Source organism: Schistocerca gregaria, chromosome 4, assembly GCF_023897955.1.
Source record: "Schistocerca gregaria isolate iqSchGreg1 chromosome 4, iqSchGreg1.2, whole genome shotgun sequence".
NCBI classification, from domain to species: domain Eukaryota; kingdom Metazoa; phylum Arthropoda; class Insecta; order Orthoptera; family Acrididae; genus Schistocerca; species Schistocerca gregaria.
This window is the reverse complement of record NC_064923.1, coordinates 328,832,702-328,851,641: the sequence shown is the minus strand read 5'-3', so window position 1 is coordinate 328,851,641 and position 18,940 is coordinate 328,832,702. Positions and strand designations below refer to the sequence as shown.

Below are 18,940 nucleotides of genomic sequence, written 5' to 3'. Positions count from 1 at the left end.
AATGCGCATGCGGCAACTATGCAAAACGCTGGGAATATACACCTCGTACGCTGCCCCTTCTCCCTTTATCCTATAGTTTAACTTCCCGTTAGCAGCGAGCAGCGAAATTATTTGAAACTGGCTCACGCGACAGAGGTACCGGGGAAGGGTAAATGGGAGAATTCGTATGTGAAATCACTCAAGGAGCTATTCGGCAATTCTCCTTAAGTAAAGTAAAACATTGTGGACGGCCGGGGGTACTTGCGAGTCATAACAATTCTGCCCCCTCTTTTGCCCGTTACGTCAGTGGCTAGTGTGGTTTACGTGTCACTGACGAACTGTGCTTTGTGAAACACCGTATCGGCAATATGTTCTCGTTATTTCACTGACTGTAGGTACTGTGAATCATGTCACCCTCGTGCATACGTCCTCCAAATCCGAAGTCGCATGGACTGTTTCAATGCGTGATTTCTTTCCACTCCAGTACAGAAGGAGGCTGAGTATGGCGTTCATTACCTTCAGTTCAGAGAAGAAGAAAATGACAATCAAAAAGTCTCCTATGATGATTTACATTTGAAAACGCTCAACACTTATCTAGTAGATAGCCACATTCAACGTCTGACGTGAGCATTGACGAAGAATTAAACCTAGTAGCGGCAAGATTCTAAAATTGCCATGTTTTCATAACTGATTCCGTGATTTTTAATTTATAGTGTGCCAGAAGTAAATGTGACTGAAATTACACAAAATTCATTGTATTCCCACTAACTAATAGGTACCCTAAGCAATTTTCTCTTTTATAGGTAAATTACTTTGTTACCGAAATGCTAAGCATATTTCAGTCGCATGTGCTATTTTTTTAACTAACACGAATATAAATATAAATTATTCAACGATAAAATTACAGACGACCTAAAATTACAGACTTCTAATGATTAAATCCAGAGTACTGGTGAAAAGCTCTCGAGTGCTCATTGACATGGCGGTGTTGAGAAACTGCGACGTTTCGACGAGTGCTGTCCTCTTCACCTTCTAACGAAGTCAGACGATAAGTACCACACTCGTTCAAACGACGCAGTAGCTCAACAGTATCACCCACTCGGAATCCCGAGACTTCCCATCAGTAGTATACAACTGGAAAAACTACATTCGCCCAAATCCAGAGTACTGAATAAGTTATTCCCAAAAAAATTAACATCCGAATGTTAACACGTCGCCGAAAATTAAATATCTGAAATAGAAAAAAATAGAACTATTGAGAAAATTATATTGAATAGCAACAAAAATAATAAGGAAAAATAAAAAGTGGGGAAACAGAATAATACTTTAAAAAACACAGAATTTCCTATAGCACTCCGAATGCTAAAGTTGATTTTAGAGAAATACGTGACAATTCTGTAATACGCGTAAAGTGTAACCCCCACATTCCGGGAAACGCCAAGTGCTCCTTGCCGCCCCTACCCGTCACGGACGCCCGTAGACGTGAGTGTACCCTGTTATAAGACTCGTTGCCGCAGGAAGGCGCCCCGTAAATGAACAACTGCCTGGCACTCGTAGCGGAACGGGCAGGCTCATAGCTCTGTAACAGGGTCGTTGGACTGTGCGGCGCTTGTAGCTGTGAACAGGAAGATGTGTTATAGGGCAAGTTCGACCGTTTGCGAAGACACCGTTTTTACTGAGCAAAGAGACACTTGGTTTACAGAACTGGACTCGAAATTGGAAAAAAAAGAAAAAAGAAAAAAAAAGAAACGGGATTATAAATCCACATGCGGCTAACCTGTATCAGCTGTTCCATATCTGGATGGTCCTTTCGATAATCGCTTGGTTCTTTCCCATGGCCCACTGACATCTATGTATATACGCAAGAATGTATTATATAGTGCATGAGGAAGCGTACTTCGTGTACCTACAGCGCCTACATCGTGTACGGAGAGAAAAAGTGACTTATGCGTACGTGCCCAAATATTCAGATCAAATCGACCTTGTGCTCCATCTACAATTCCAACGTCTTCGACGTACACGGTATGTTAAACCATAAAATCTACCATCTACAATTCCTACGTCTTCGACGTACACGGTATGTTAAACCATAAAATTCAATATTCCCCTCTAGTATAGCTCTTTGCTCATACAAAGTCTGACTCTCGTACTTGGGTCGCCAACGAATACAAGACATCCAAACAGAAAAGTCTATGTGGGCATACATCCCAACTTGGTTAGCTTGGAAGTAATTACTGTTGTCCTTCGGTAACGCCAGAATTTCTTACAATTACATAGAACCCTCAAAATAATCAACTGCGATTCAATGTAAATCAAAACTTGTAGAAACCTAAACAGTTATTAGGCACGAGGACGTAACAAACAACTCACCAACATATTCTACACTTCTTTTTCATTTATGGTGGTATTTGAATAGTTTTTATATTATGATGGCATTCCCACTATTTAAATATATATTCAAATTATAAAGGACAGACTGCCAACGTGTACAACCATTACACTTCAGTGTCTGATATTTACAACCAGCTTGATGGCCAGGGAAAGTGGTAAAATGGACAAACACTGACGATGCAGAATATATCCTTGCATGCAAGGGCAGAAGAGATTACCACACGTCATTGTGCATTTTTTTAGCCTAACTTACCGGATATTATTTCGAACAACAGCGAAATTGCTTTCTCAGCCTCATCGAAATACCGCGAACTCGAGAGGATAGTTTTCTGGCAATCAGAAAGGAAGTTTTCTGAGTGAACACAGCACGTTGAACAAGCTACAAAGGAGACGCACTGTGTGTTAAAATGTAATAATTATAATACTGAATTACCAATTTGCGTGGGATTAATTGACTTTAAGAAAACATTTGATCGGACAAAATCTTTACCAACAGCTCTTCAGAGACGAGACTTAGCTTCAACTTACGTCAATATATTGAAAAATTCATGCGCCAATGGTACAGCTCTCATAGTTCGTAAGCATTTTCGGTCAGTGCTCTGCCTGAAAGGGTATTTGACCAATAGATGCCAAGGGGTGTTCTGACGTTTCCTCGTTAAAATGTTCGGAGACTAATTCTAATGTTCTGGCAATAAACCTTGTTCATACATCATGTTGTTATTGTTGTGGTCTTCAGTCCTGAGACTGGTTTGATGCAGCTTGTGCAAGCTGCTTCATCTCCCAGTACCTACTGCAATCTACATCCCTCTGAATCTGCTTAGTGTAGTCATCTCTTGGTCTCCCTCTATGATTTTTACCCTCCACCCTGCCCTCTAATACTAAATTGGTGATCCCTTGATGCCTCAGAACATGTCCTACCAACCGGTCCCTTCTTCTGGTCAAGTTGTGCCACAAACTTCTCTTCTCCCCAATCCTATTCAATATTTCCTCATTAGTTATGTGATCTACCCATCTAATCTTCAGCATTCTTCTGTAGCACCACATTTCGAAAGCTTCTATTCTCTTCTTGTCCAAACTAGTTATCGACCATGTTTCACTTCCATACATGGCTAGACTTCATACAAATCACTTTCAGAAATGACTTCCTGACACTTAAATCTATACTCGATGTTAACAAATTACTCTTCTTCAGAAACGCTTTCCTTGCTACTGCCAGTCTACATTTTATATCCTCTCTACATCGACCATAATCAGTTATTTTGCTCCCCAAATAGCAAAACTCCTTTGCTACTTTAAGTGTCTCATTTCCTAATCTAATTCCTTCAGCATGACCCGACTTAATTCGACTACATTCCATTATCCTCGTTTTGCTTTTGTTGATGTTCATTTTATATCCTCCTTTCAAGACACTATCCATTCCGTTCAACTGCTCTTCTAATTCTTTGCAGTCTCTAACAGAATTACGATGTCATCGGCGAACCTCAAAGTTTTTATTTCTTCTCCATGGATTTTAATACCTACTCCAAATTGTTCTTCTTACAGATTGAATAACATCCGGGAGAGACTACAACCCTGTCTCACTCCCTTCCCAACCACTGCTTCCCTTTCATGTCCCTCGACTTTTGTAACTGCCATCTGGTTTCTGTACAAATTGTAAATAGCCTTTCGCTCCCTGTATTTTACCCCTGCCACCTTCAGAATTTGGAAGAGAGTATTCCAATCAACATTGTTATTCTCTAAGTCTACAAATGCTAGAAACGTAGGTATGCCCTTCCTTAATCTAGCTTCTAAGTAAGTCGTAGGGACAGTATTGCCTCACGTGTTCCAACATTTCTACGGAATCCAAACTGATCTTCCCCGAGGTCAGCTTCTACTAGTTTTTCCATTCGTCTGTAAAGAATTCGCGTTTGTATTTTGCAGCTGTGACTTATTAAACTGATAGTTCGGTAATTTTCACATTTGTCAATTATTGGAATTATAATATTCTTCTTGAAGTCTGAGGGTATTTCGCCTGTCTCATACATTTTGCTCACCAGATGGTAGAGTTTTGTCAGGACTGACCGTCAGTAGTTCCAATGGAATGTTGTCTACTCCGGGGTCCTTTTTTCGACTCAGGTCTTTCAGTGCTCTGTCAAACTCTTCACGCAGTATCGTATCTCCAATTCCATCTTTATCTACATCCTCTTCCAATTCCATAATATTGTCCTCAATTACATCGCCCTTGTATAGACCCTCTATATACTCCTTCCACCTTCCTGCTTTCCCTTCTTTGCTTAGAACTGGGTTTCCACCTGAGCTCTTGATGTTCATACAAGTGGTTCTCTTATCTCCAAAGGTCTCTTTAATTTTCCTGTAGGCAGTATCTATCTTACCCCTAGTGAGATGTGCCTCTACATCCTTACATTTGTCCTCTAGCCATCCCTGCTTAGCCATTTTGCACTTCCTGTCTATCTAATTTTTGAGACGTCTGTATTCCTTTTTGCCTGCTTCATTTACTGCATTTTTATATTTTCTCCTCTCATCAATTAAATTCAATATTTCTTCTGTTACCCAAGGATTTCTACTAGCCTTCGTCTTTTTACCTATTTGATCCTCTGCTGCCTTCACTACTTCATCCCTCAAAGCTACCCATTCTTCTTCTACCGTATTTCCTTCCCCCATTCCTGTCAATTGCTCCCTTATGATCTCCCTGAAACTCTGTACAACGTCTGGTTCTTTTAGTTTATCCAGGTCCCATCTCCTTAAATTTCCACCTTTCTGGAGTTTCTTTAGTTTTAATCTACAGGTCATAGTCAATAGATTGTGGTCAGAGTCCACATCTGCCCTTGGAAATTTCTTACAATTTAAAACCTGGTTTCTAAATCTCTGTCTTACCATTATATAATCTATCTGAAACCTGTCAGTATCGCCAGGCTTCTTCCATGTATACAGCCTTCTTTTATGGTTCCTGAACCAAGTGTTACCTATGATTAAGTTGTGCTCTGTGCAATATTCTACCAGGCGGTTTCCTCTTTCATTTCTTTGCCCCAGTCCATATTCACCTACTACGTTTCCTTCTCTCCCTTTTCCTACACTTGAATTCCCATCACCCGTGACTATTAAATTTTCGTCACCCTTCACTATCTGAATAATTTCTTTTATTTGATCACACATTTCTTCAATTTCTTCGTCATCTGCAGAGCTAGTTGGCATATAAACTTGTACTACTGTAGTAGGTGTGGGCTTCGTATTTATCTTGGCCAAAATAATGCGTTCACTATGCTATTTGTAGTAGCTTACCCGCATTCCTATTCATTATTAAACCGACTCCTGCATTACCCCTATTTGAATTTGTGTTTATAACCCTGTAGCCACCTGACCAGAAGTCTTGTTCCTCCTGCCACCGAACTTCACTAATTCCCACTATATCTAACTTTAACCTATACATTTCCCTTTTTAAATTTTCTAACCTACCTGCCCGATTAAGGGATCTGACATTCCACACTCCGATCCGTAGAATGCCAGTTTTCTTTCTCCTGATAACGACATCCTCTTGAGTAGTCCCCGCCCGGAGATCCGAATGGGGGACTATTTTACCTCCGGAATATTTTACCCAAGAGGACGCCATCATCATTTAATCATACAGTAAAGCTGCATGCCCTCGAGAAAGATTACGGCCGTAGTTTCCCCTTGCTTTTAGTCGTTCGCAGTACCAGCACAGCAAGGCCGTTTTGGTTATTGTTACAAGGCCAGATCAGTCAATCATCCAGCCTGTTGCCCCTGCAACTACTGAAAAGGCTGCTGCCCCTCTTCAGGAACCACACGTTTGTCTGGCCTCTCAACAGATACCCCTCCCTTGTGGTTGCACCTACGGTACGGCTATCTGTATCGCTGAGGCACGCAAGCCTCCCCACCAACGGCAAGGTCCATGGGGGGGGGTCATACATCATACATCATATGTGACAAAAAATGAAATGATCGTATGGCATTTATTGGCCGGGATATCCCCTTCGGGGTTCGGCCGCCGTATTGCAAGTCTTTTTAGGTGGCGCCACTTCGGCGACTTGCATTTCAGTGATGATGAAAATAATGGACACACAACATACAGTCCCCTGCCGGAAATCGAACCCGCGCCCCCTTGCTTGGTAGGCGGTATTTGAATAGGCGAACTATAAATGACAGTAATTGCGTATCAGAAACATTGGTTTTTATTTTTCTGTGCAGATCTTGAGTGAAAATAGCACAAGAAAATAGACAATACATAGCAAAAGAAAGTCGTATTGTGATTTTTTTAAAGGGAACACGACAAACAAATTTATTATGTTCCTGGTACAATGGGTGATAACTCTCCTTTTTACTCCACTATCAAGAATTAGGTTTAAAACAGGGCATTTCATCACTGCGTCCTGGAAGGCCAGCCCAAGTCACAGTTCAGGAAATCATGGGTCCTCGATGGTCAGGGGACAAATGCTAAAAAGATAGCCGGGACCCTGGCAATATCCCGAGAACATGTGGGTGATATTGTTCATGAGATTTTGGACATGAGGAAGTTCTCAGGCAAATGGATTTCCAAATGTCTCAATACGGAACAAAATCGTGAACGCGTGGTTGGTTCACAGTCCGTTTTGGCCCAATTTCGCGCGGATCTCGAGGAATTTTTGTATCGTGTCGTCACCATAGATGAAACATGGATACACACTTACGATCCAGAGAGCATAGAACACCCCAAAGAATGGAGACAAGTGATTCTCCACGTTAAAAGAAAGTCAAAACACAAAGATCAGCAGGCAATTTAGTCGCATCCGTCTTTAGGAATAAAGATGGAATCTTGCTTACTGACTACTTACAACATGGTAAAACCATCACGGCAAAGTACCACCTTCGAGGAAAGGTGAGAAAAGGAATCTTGTCTCTGCGAAACAACGTCCCTCCTCACAAGGTAGCCATCACGCAGCAAAAATTGGCAGATCTTCACTTTGAAATATTCAAATATCCGCCCTACTCACTCGACTTGACTCCCATAGAGTATTATCTGTTCTAAGCCTCAAGAAACACCTCATGGGAAGACGATTTCTGAACAATGGAAAGCCAGACACGCTGCGGGTTTTAGAACACAACAGCTTATTGTTTTCAGGACGTGTTCAAGAAGCTGGAAAAGATGCCTTAAATGTGTTCAGCTCAAGGGGAAATTATGTTGAGTAAATAAATTTTCTCAACCCCATAACAGTATTTTTCTTTATAAAGTTAAGGACTTAGCACCCTCTCATACGTATAAACTAGTTATTTCCCTGTATGCAAAGGCATACTTGGGCTCTAGCTGCTGCTACTACTACGCTAACGACATAAATCATTAGTAACTAGACATAATTGATAGTTTTAGTCTATAATCCATGTTCGTTGCAGAGTCACGACGCTCTCAATGGAAGATTTCTTTCAGACAACTGTAGTAGCTGACCACGAGTGTATAGATATCATGATAACGTGAGGTCATTACACATGGACCAAAAGATGTAACTGAACAAGGCTGGAATAAACGCATCACATCAGCAATGAAGCAGTTTGGAAATAGTGTTGAAACAAAAGACGCAACAAGAGGTGTCAAGAAGGCTAATCACCAACCCCTCAATCTTGAGAACAGGTCTACAACAATAATGTCATGCTGCAGTTACACTACTAGCCTTTACAACTGCAACACCATGAAAGCAGCGTCGGGGATATTGCTTCGCAGTTATGACTTGTCATGTGAATGTGGAATCACTGGGTTCAGGAGGGCCAGACAATGCTATGCAGGAACTCGACGGCCGCAGGCGACTAGAGCCCGAGAGGACAAGTATCCATAAGGGCAGTGCGACGGCGTCTGGAGCACAACGGACTGTCGGCACGGCGACCAGTGCTGTGGCTTCCCTGGACGCGGCAGCAGAGTGAGGTGCGGCGACAATGACAACAATGGACCAGGAGTGGCACCACGTCGTCTTTTCAGACATGTTACTTTTCTGTGTACAGCATTACGATGGACGTGTCAATGTCAGGAGGTTCCGAGGAGAACGAACGTTATCAGATCGTTTCTGTCATTGTCATATGGGCCCAGCACCAGGCGTGACGGTATGAGGCGACAATGAGTACACTTCTGTTTCGCATGGCAGGTAATTTAGATAGAAGCCTTTACGTACCTTGCCTGTTAAAGCCAGTGGCTGTGCCCTATCTTCGAGACATCCGCGATGTTATCTCTCAGTAATTTTACGCAAGACCACATGTCGCCCATGCTATTTCTGATCTAACTCGATACAGAGGGTACTCGATTGCTGCCGTGGTCAGCAAGCTATTCAGGTCTCTTACCCATTATAAACGTGTGGTCCCAGTTTCCCTACACACTGTCACGCCACCAGTCCCCAGCCAGTACGATTCCTGAACATTGGTATAAGAGTTGAAGAGGCGGCATCGAATAATGTACCCATATCTGTCATCAAGGTCAGTTCTACTCGATGACCAGCCAGGTTGGAGCAATCGTTGCTGCACGAGGTGGCAACTCTGAGTAATAAATTTCGCAACCTGTCCACTCCAAAACACCTACAAAGTTTAGCGTGTACTCTTCCTACTACATTGCATACGTAAAATAAAATTTCATCACTTGCTACCCTTGTTCATGTTGCAAATTTAATGGCCAGCATATCGTCTCAAAAACAATGCCTAATCGAAAGAGGAAATAATGATACATCCACCTCCACTGAGGATTCTAAAACTGTCGTGAAACATGTTTGGCAGAAGACAAACACATACTGAGGTGACAAAACTCACAGGGTACCTAATGATATCGTGTCGCACCTCCTTTGGTCCGGCATAGTGCAGCAACTTGACGTGGCATGGACCCAACAAGTCGTTGCATGTTCCCTGCAGAAATATTGAACATTGCTGCCTCTAACGCCGTCCATAATTACGAAAGTGTTGCCGGTGGAGGATTTTTTGCACGAACTGACCTCTCTGTTATGTCCCATGTATGTTCGATGGGTGGTCAAGTCATTCGCTCGAACTGTCTAGAATGTTGTATAAGCCAATCGCGTACAACTGTGATCTGGTGACATGGCACATTGTCATCTACAAAAAAAAAAAAAAAAAAAAAAAAAAAAAAAAAAAAAAAAAAAAAAAAAAAAAAAAATCCATCCTTGTTTGGTAACATGAAGTCCATGAATGGCTGAAAATGGGCTCCAAGTAGCCAAATATAACCATTTACAGTCAATGACAGGTTCCGTTGGACCAGACCCAGTCCATTATGGATCCACCATCTGATTGCGCAGTGCCTTGCTGACTAAATGGGCTCCTGACTTCTTGGGGGCTTCGCCATAAGCGAATACCACTATCAGCTCTTACCAGCTGAAAGCGGGACTCATCTGCCCAGGCCACGGTTTTCCAACCATCTAGGGTCCAGCCGATATGGTCATGAACCGAGGAGAGGCGCTGCAGGAGATGTGCTGTTACCAAAGCACTCGCGTCCTCGTAGAACGTCCCACTTTGATTTCTGCGCTTATTTCACACAGTGTTGGCAGCTCTAGCAAATACCGCTGCTTTCGGTCTTAAGTGAAGGCGGCTGGCAACTGGGTAGTCTGTGTGAGAGGTAATGCCAGAAATTCGGTATTGTCGGCTCACTCTTGTAACTGTGAATCTCTGAATACTGAATTTCCTAACGCTTCAAGAAACTGAATGTCCCATGCGTCATAGTTCCGACTACCATTGCGAGTTGTAATTCTTAATTCCCGTCGTGTGCCCACGTCTGTAACCTCTTCACATTAATCACCCGGGTATAAATGACACCTCCGTTAGTGAACTGTACTTCTTATACTTTGTGTACGCAATACTACTGCCATGGTATATTTGCATATCGCTACCTTGAGCAAGCAGTAAAGGAAACAAAAGAAAAGTTCGGAGTAGGTATTAAAATCCATGAAGAAGAAATAAAAAATTTGAGGTTGGCCAATGAATTGTAATTCTGTCAGAGACAGCAAAGGACTTGGAAGAGCAGTTGAACGGAATGGACAGTGTCTTGAAAGGAGGATACAAGAACATCAACAAAAGCAAAACGTGGATAATGGAATGTAGTCGAATTAAGTCGGGTCATGCTGAGGAAATTAGATTAGGAAATGAGACACTTAAAGTAGTAAAGGAGTCTTGCTATTTGCAGAGCAAAATAACTGATGATGGTCGAAGTAGATAGTATATAAAACGTAGACTGGCAATGGCAAGGAAAGCGTTTCTGAAGAAGAGAAATTTGTTAACATCGAGTATAGATTTAAGTGTCGGGAAGTCGGTTCTGAAAGTATTTGTATGGAGTGTAGCCATGTATGGAAGTGAAACATGGACGATAAGTAGTTTGGACAAGAAGAGAATAGAAGCTTTCGAAATGTGGTGCTACAGAAGAATGCTGAAGATTAGATGGGTAGATCACAGAACTAAAGAAGAGGTATTGAATAGAATTGAGGAGAAGAGGAGCTTGTGGCACAACTTGATTAGAAGAAGGGATCGGTTGGTAGGACATGTTCAGAGACATCGAGGGATCACCAATTTAGTATTAGAGGGCAGGGTAGAGGGTAAAAATCGTAGAGGGAGACCAAGAGGTGTATACACTAAGCAGATTCAGAAGGATGTAGGTTGCAGTAGGTACTGGGAGATGATGAAGCTTGCACAGGATAGAGTAGCATGGAGAACTGCTTCAAACCAGTCTCAGGACTGAGGACAACAACAACCTTGTGACTTTGGTCACCTCAGTGTATAAGAGTTTTGTTAGAAGGCGGACCTCGATCGTAGTGAAAATAAACTGCAATGACAGCATCAAAGACGAAAGCTCATCTATTCCCTGTGTGGCGTTCATATACACCGCTCGCAGCAGTGCTGGCCGCGTCATATTCGTCGGAGACCGAGGCAGGTGTTGGGCGCGACGTATCGCAGCGCCGAGGGGTCACAAACGGCGGCCGCGGTGTCCCACTTTCGCGGAGAGAAGCGACCAGGTACGCGTTGAAAAACGACGCCTGCCGCAGCGCCGCGCCGCGCTGCTGTGTTCGGCAACAGCTCGCAGCCGCCACAAAAGCTGCTGCCGCCGCCTGACACGCTCTGATGCGCCCACTCTGTCCGCAGAGTTGTTCTCACAGCGGGACACTACACCTGCCGCCGTCACTGCTGCTCGCCGCACGACTCCCCTGCACTTCTCCCTGAGATATGCATTGAGTTAAAAAGTAAACAGTGAGTAACTCATTCCGAGGTATTAAGCCCTCAAAGCTACAAGCTCATACAGGGCTCTTGACAATACACACAGCGTTAAAACACACACACAGAAGTCTTAATTCCAATAGAGTATTATAGGACCATTACTGTTCACATAAAAATGAGCAACTGAATAACGTCAGAAGTTCCGCGAGGCTGTTGTCAGATGACGCAGTAGCATACGGCGAAGCTGCAGCGATAGAAAATAGTAACGAAATGATGAAAGACCTGCGGAGGATCAACGTGTATTGCAGGCAGTATCAGTTGGCCCACAACACAAACGTAAACATATTAAGCATTAAATGGGGGGATGAACCCTTTATTGTATAACATGATTGCAGAACCAGCACTGGAAGCATATAGGTACACGTTATCGGGAAGTATCGACACCATACTCGCTGGCTTCAATACCTCCTCCTCCATTATTAAAATTTATCTATAATACGGTTCGACTTTCGCAACTTTTAATAGAAAAAATCGAAGATTAAATGAAGCACAATTTTGTTTAGATTATAAATTACAATTTTTAACATCTTTAACTTCAAATATGAAATTACAGAATACATTGTTAGAAACAACAGTGAATAATAACCAAAGCTAAATAAATTAATTCGTGCGCACACTATCTTTCGCATGTAGACAGCTCGTTCAATTGTTGACCTGTTAGTGCTCATGCGTTCAATCGTTAAAAGTGATAGAACTGTTTCATGATGACCAAAATAATAAAAAAGTAAATTATTATTAAGACCATTCGATGCGATACTATGAAGTATTGATAGCAATGAAAGTTTCACGTGGAAACTATCTAGTAAAAAATGTATTTGTACCGAGATGAAAATAATCGATACCAAGAAGTATTGATACTTTTCCGTATTCCTAGTCGTATCCATCAAACATCGGCGCGTATGCTAACGGAACTATTTAAAGACGAACGACGCCGTAAAATAAATCGCAGGAAAGGCAGATGCCAGACAGTCACTGGAAGGATCCTTAGGTAGCGTAGTGCAGCTTGCAAAATCGTCTTTCGACTGCTTTCGCTTGTCAGTCCAGACACGCACCAGATGGCATTGATGGAGAAGGTATAGAAGATTCAAGGAAGTGCAGCGCATTTCGTCATAGGTCCTTTTAGTAAGAGCGAAAGCGTCAAAGACATGCTCATCCAACTAAAAGAGAGGTGTTGCGCATCACGGTGCGATTTACTATTAAAATTCCGAGAGCGTACCTTCTTAGAAGAGACCACAGATATATTATACCCTCCTAAGTATACCCTGTAAGAACATCATGAGCGCAAATTTTGATGGATTCCAATCACGAAGAGGATAACCATGAATCGTTATTTACGCGCACCGTTCACGACTGAAGCAAGAAACGGGAGGACGTGACAATGGAACATAAAACACTCTTCACCATGGCTTGTTGGATGTAGATACAGAACTGCCTGTATTACGAATTTTATTCCTTGCACGAATTTCAGAGCGAACGTTGAGGGCAGACTGCAGCTTTTCATTTTCAACAACTAGGTAAATCACCAGTAGCTGCCCTTTCGGCTAAAACTGGACGCACTGATACAAACAACACAAAAGCCCCAGACCGGACATTCTAGAACATCTAGAAATTTTCAGACACAAAATTACATAACACATCAAATGCTCAACAAAAAGACAGACAGCGATTACAATCAGATCCTCAACGCATTCAAGAAAAATTTCCTTAAATACCACCCACTGTAAGCTCTTACTTCACCTTATCTTCTTCTGCTCCACCTAAAATCAACTTGTGACACTACTATATTTTATTATATAATAGGATGGTACGATATTTTATAATGCTGCGCATAGCCCTTCATCTCGCGCCACTTGTCTTCACACTATGCGTGGCTTCCTGGCTCCGCAACGAGACGAGATCTCGCGGACAGCGGCGCAATCTCACATAGTGTTCCTCGTAGGCTTCATATGCCGCTATACTTCAGTCCTAAATTCTCTGCATTTCTTTATGCCTTGATACCCAACACATTGACTTATACATTTGCTGCTGCTATAGGTGGACAAGTCTCGGAAACTTTCAAATGTTTTCTCTGGTGGGAAAATTATTACGGAGCTAGAAAGGAATAGGTGAATCGAAGGGGGAAGTGTCTCACAAATTTTGGAATGTTTTCTCTGATGAAAAAATTGTTACGGAGCTCGAGGGGAATGTATGAATCGAAGGAGGAAAAATTTGTTACCTTCAGGATTATATTACACAGCTCTGCAATGAGTGACGGAAACTCAGTGGAAAACGAAAACGCGATAACTGTTCGAGGAATACGACTGAACCGCAAAGGAAGACCCCTTGCTTTTCCCCCACTGATACAATTAATTACAATAAGGAGAGTAGGTGGTACTCAATACCATATCAGTAATTAAGAACACAGACTACTTTAAATACAAAAGCCTCCGTGGTTTCTCATATTTGTGGCATCCACTATAAAAGATCTTCCTTTCATCGATCCAAGGCGGCCTCACTGCTCGTTTAAAACGATCAAAAACTCGATCGAGATACGAGTGATTAATGTTAAGGTACGCAAGTGAACGGGGATTCGAGTTCATTTTGTGAGCTAGTCACACTATGAGGAGTTGGTCCCTGAATGAAAACTGATGATTCGTCAAATTCATGGAGAGGCTGGAGATGTAGTTGGTCCTAAATACCCCATACAGCCATAATCAATCCGAAATCCTACAAAAGTTTCATAACAGCACAGTAGCGGATAACACACTTGAAAATACAGAGTGATTTAAGAGCACTTCCTTTTACATTATTCGCACGTGCCAATTAAATATAAATACACAAACAAAAACTACAGCAAGAACCTCAACGAAAATTTAAAAATGAAAATAGTAATACTCAATCGCAGTTCACGAAAACTGAAAATAGCTTACGAGCAGTTTACCAAAGTGGGATGCTCCAATATTTTGCGCGTCATTGCTGTTCATACGCTAATGTTCCTTATACCATTCTTATTTCTGAACATGGGCTATTAGAACGAGTACGGAAGATTTTGCAGTACTGGTATAAGCAATGCAGTACCTCACCTAAAAAAAATGGTTCAAATGGCTCTGAGCACTATGGGACTCAACTTCTGAGGTCATTAGTCCCCTAGAACTTAGAACTAGATAAACCTAACTAACCTAAGGACATCACACACATCTATGCCTGAGGCAGGATTCGAACCTGCGACCGTAGCGGTCTCGCGGTTCCAGACTGCAGCGCCTAGAACCGCACGGCAACTTCGGCCGGCTAACTCACCTAGGTGCAATGTCTCAGCCATCATTACTGCAATCGCCCGTAACATCCACATTCTTTCTCCTATTGCACTGTACTGATTGGGTCGCAATAGCGAATAATCAAGAATTTGTATTCAAAAGGAATTAGTTTAAATACGCTTTCCTTCCCTTTGCCCCCACGGATCGCCTCACGAAGATGGCAAAATGTTCCCATCAACACGAAAACGAGTTTTTTTTCCTTCCTCGCTCTCCAGTACGAGAAAATGCTCAGTCTACAGGGTAAACCCCAACCCCAACGACAGTATTTCAGAGGTTGTTCAGAGATATTTTCACAGTACTTTGCTACAAGGGATCCGGAGTCTCGAATGGTTCTTACCATTATTTATCTTCGTGTATATATTATTCTAGAAATATCTGCACAACAGTGCAAATGTCGATGGCATGTGCTTGTTTCGAAACAAGCTTGTTCCATTCACTCACGGTACTTTCTACTGATACCTGTAACATCCACTATACCCTTTGCCCTCAAGCTTACATTCACACTCTTCGGTTCCATCTAGGGTTTCTTTCCGGTAGTGTTTACGTTAACAGTGAAAGATAGGAGTAAGGACAGGTTCACGTATAACAGATTCGACGATATGTTCCGTATGGATTCATCGAAAACAATGGTGGAGCGATTAATAAAATAATCCGGGCTATTATGGGGTAGTCAGATGAACTTCACATCAAAACCCAACGTTTCGCCCCCATCTGCGGAGGACATATTCTCTGAGTGTCAGGTTCAGATCCTGGGTATGAATCGGACACTCAAAGAAGCTACGATCCACTTCGAAAATGTCGTCCACAGACATTGACGAAACGTTGGGTTTTAATGTGAAATCCATCCTATCACGGCATAATCGCCCGGGATGTTTTGTTAACTGTGACGCTTCCGGCCGTGAAAGTTTTACACTTTACAATGGAAGAGCGGCACAACGAGGCTATGCTAAGCTGTTCCCGCAGCGATGGCAAACCATATCACGCACATGTACGCCCACGAGAATCCAGATCGTTCCATGTTAGAATAGACAAGGTACGTCAGAAAAACCGGTATGGAAGAGAATGTGCTACACTGGCGACTGTCTTGCCACCATTAGTCTGCGCTCTGAACGCAAGCCAAACAACTGTTTCGCCTGAGTGTGGTCGTAGTGTTCTGTTTGGTGTTGTAGGTGTTGGTGATAACATATTACAGATTTTTCACTTTCGTAAAGGTACTTTCGAAACAAAGTAATCTGAATAACAAACCAAATAAATCACAATTATTACTCTGCAACGAGCCACTTGATACCATGGGCTTCATATATCAAAATACTCATGTAACATCCCTGCACTTCCGTAAGTTTGGCGATGGAGTTTATGTCCATTCCCGTGTAATGACAACGATGTGGATATCACATTAAATCATTCCTGCCTTCACAACTTTCACTCTTGTATCCCTTAATGCGTGTTGCTGACTGAGACAGCACTGAAAATTAAAAAAAATCATCTCTCATACGAATGATTTCGTGCACAGACGGTACAGTAGTAAGTTATTTAATTAACATATAGAATAAAATCCCCCCCCATGAACCATGGACCTTGCCGTTGGTGGGGAGGCTTGCGTGTCTCAGCGATACAGATGGCCGTACCGTAGGTGCAACCACAACGGAGGGGTATCTGTTGAGAGGCCAGACAAACGTGTGGTTCCTGAAGAGGGGCAGCAGCCTTTTCAGTAGTTGCAGGGGCAACAGTCTGGATGATTGACTGATCTGGCCTTGCAACATTAACCAAAACGGCGTTGCTGTGCTGGTACTGCGAACGGCTGAAAGCAAGGGGAAACTACAGCCGTAATTTTTCCCGAGGACATGCAGCTTTACTGTATGATTAAATGATGATGGCATCCTCTTGGGTAAAATATTCCGGAGGTAAAATAGTCCCCCATTCGGATCTCCGGGCGGGGACTACTCAGGAGGATGTCGTTATCAGGAGAAAGAAAACTGGCGTTCTACGGATCGGAGCGTGGAATGTCAGATCCCTTAATCGGGCAGGTAGGTTAGAAAATTTAAAAAGGGAAATGGATAGGTTAAAGTTAGATATAGTGGGAATTAGTGAAGTTCGGTGGCAGGAGGAACAAGACTTCTGGTCAGGTGATTACAGGGTTATAAACACAAAATCAAATAGGGGTAATGCAGGAGTAGGTTTAATAATGAATAGGAAAATAGGAATGCGGGTAAGCTACTACAAACAGCATAGTGAACGCATTATTGTGGCCAAGATAGATACGAAGCCCACACCTACTACAGTAGTACAAGTTTATATGCCAACTAGCTCTGCAGATGACGAAGAAATTGAAGAAATGTACGATGAAATAAAAGAAATTATTCAGATAGTGAAGGGAGACGAAAATTTAATAGTAATGGGTGACTGGAATTCGAGTGTAGGAAAAGGGAGAGAAGGAAACATAGTAGGTGAATCTGGATTGGGGCTAAGAAATGAAAGAGGAAGCCGCCTAGTAGAATTTTGTACAGAGCACAACTTAGTCATAGGTAACACTTGGTTTAAGAATCATGAAAGAAGGTTGTATACGTGGAAGAACCCTGGAGATACTAAAAGGTATCAGATAGATTATATAATGGTAAGACAGAGATTTAGGAACCAGGTTTTAAGTTGTAAGACATTTCCAGGGGCGGATGTGGACTCTGACCACAATCTATTGGTTATGACCTGTAGATTAAAACTGAAGAAACTGCAAAAATGTGGGAAATTAAGGAGATGGGACCTGGATAAACTGAAAGAACCAGAGGTTGTACAGAGTTTCAGGGAGAGCATAAGGGAACAATTGACAGGAATAGGGGAAAGAAATACAGTAGAAGAGGAATGGGTAGCTCTGAGGGATGAAGTAGTGATGGCAGTAGAGGATAAAGTAGGTAAAAAGACAAGGGCTGCTAGAAATCCTTGGGTAACAGAAGAAATATTGAATTTAATTGATGAAAGGAGAAAATATAAAAATGCAGTAAATGAAGCAGGCAAAAAGGAATACAAACGTCTCAAAAATGAGATCGAGAGGAAGTGCAAAACGGCTAAACAGGGATGGCTAGAGGATAAATGTAAGGATGTAGAGGCTTATCTCACTAGGGGTAAGATAGATACTGCCTACAGGAAAATTAAAGAGACCTTTGGAGAGAAGAGAACCACGTGTATGAATATCAAGAGCTCAGATGGCAACCCAGTTCTAAGCAAAGAAGGGAAGGCAGAAAGGTGGAAGGAGTATATAGAAGGTTTATACAAGGGTGATGTACTTGAGGACAATATTATGGAAATAGAAGAGGATGTAGATGAAGACGAAATGGGTGATAGGATATTGCGTGAAGAGTTTGACAGAGCACTGAAAGACCTGAGTCGGAACAAGGCTCCCGGAGTAGACAACATTCCATTAGAACTACTGACGGCCTTGGGAGAGCCAGTCATGACAAAACTCTACCAGCTGGTGAGCAAGATGTATGATACAGGCCAAATACCCTCAGACTTCAAGAAGAATATAATAATTCCAATCCCAAAGAAAGCAGGTGCTGACAGATGTGAAAATTACCGAACTATCAGTTTAATAAGTCACAGCTGCAAAATACTAACGCGAATTCTTTACAGACGAATGGAAAAACTGGTAGATGCGGACCTCGGGGAGGATCAGTTTGGATTCCGTCGAAATGTTGGAACACGTGAGGCAATACTGACCCTACGACTTATCTTAGAAGAAAGATTAAGAAAAGGCAAACCTACGTTTCTAGCATTTGTAGACTTAGAGAAAGCTTTTGACAATGTTGACTGGAATACTCTTTTTCAAATTCTAAAGGTGGCAGGGGTAAAATACAGGGAGCGAAAGGCTATTTACAATTTGTACAGAAACCAGATGGCAGTCATAAGAGTCGAGGGGCATGAAAGGGAAGCAGTGGTTGGGAAAGGAGTGAGACAGGGTTGTAGCCTCTCACCGATGTTATTCAATCTGTATATTGAGCAAGCAGTAAAGGAAACAAAAGAAAAATTTGGAGTAGGTATTAAAATTCATG

At 42.3% G+C, this 18,940-nt stretch overlaps 2 protein-coding genes across 11 annotated transcripts in view; one reads left to right on the top strand and one right to left on the bottom strand.

Annotated features, from left to right (window-relative positions):
* The window catches only part of LOC126268011 (craniofacial development protein 2-like), a 492,966-nt gene that overhangs the window by 218,778 nt on the left and 255,248 nt on the right, over nt 1-18,940 (top strand). The window contains exon 1 of one of the 2 annotated variants that reach the window (XM_049973419.1): nt 16,953-17,023. The exons of the other annotated variant lie outside the window; for it this stretch is intronic. The gene's annotated coding sequence lies outside the window, so the exon portion shown is untranslated. Of the gene's footprint in view, nt 1-16,952; nt 17,024-18,940 lie in introns of those variants that run through there. 2 annotated transcript variants of the gene reach the window in all.
* LOC126268005 (F-actin-monooxygenase Mical) overlaps nt 1-18,940 on the bottom strand; it is a 505,795-nt gene that overhangs the window by 464,153 nt on the left and 22,702 nt on the right. The window lies entirely within an intron of this gene.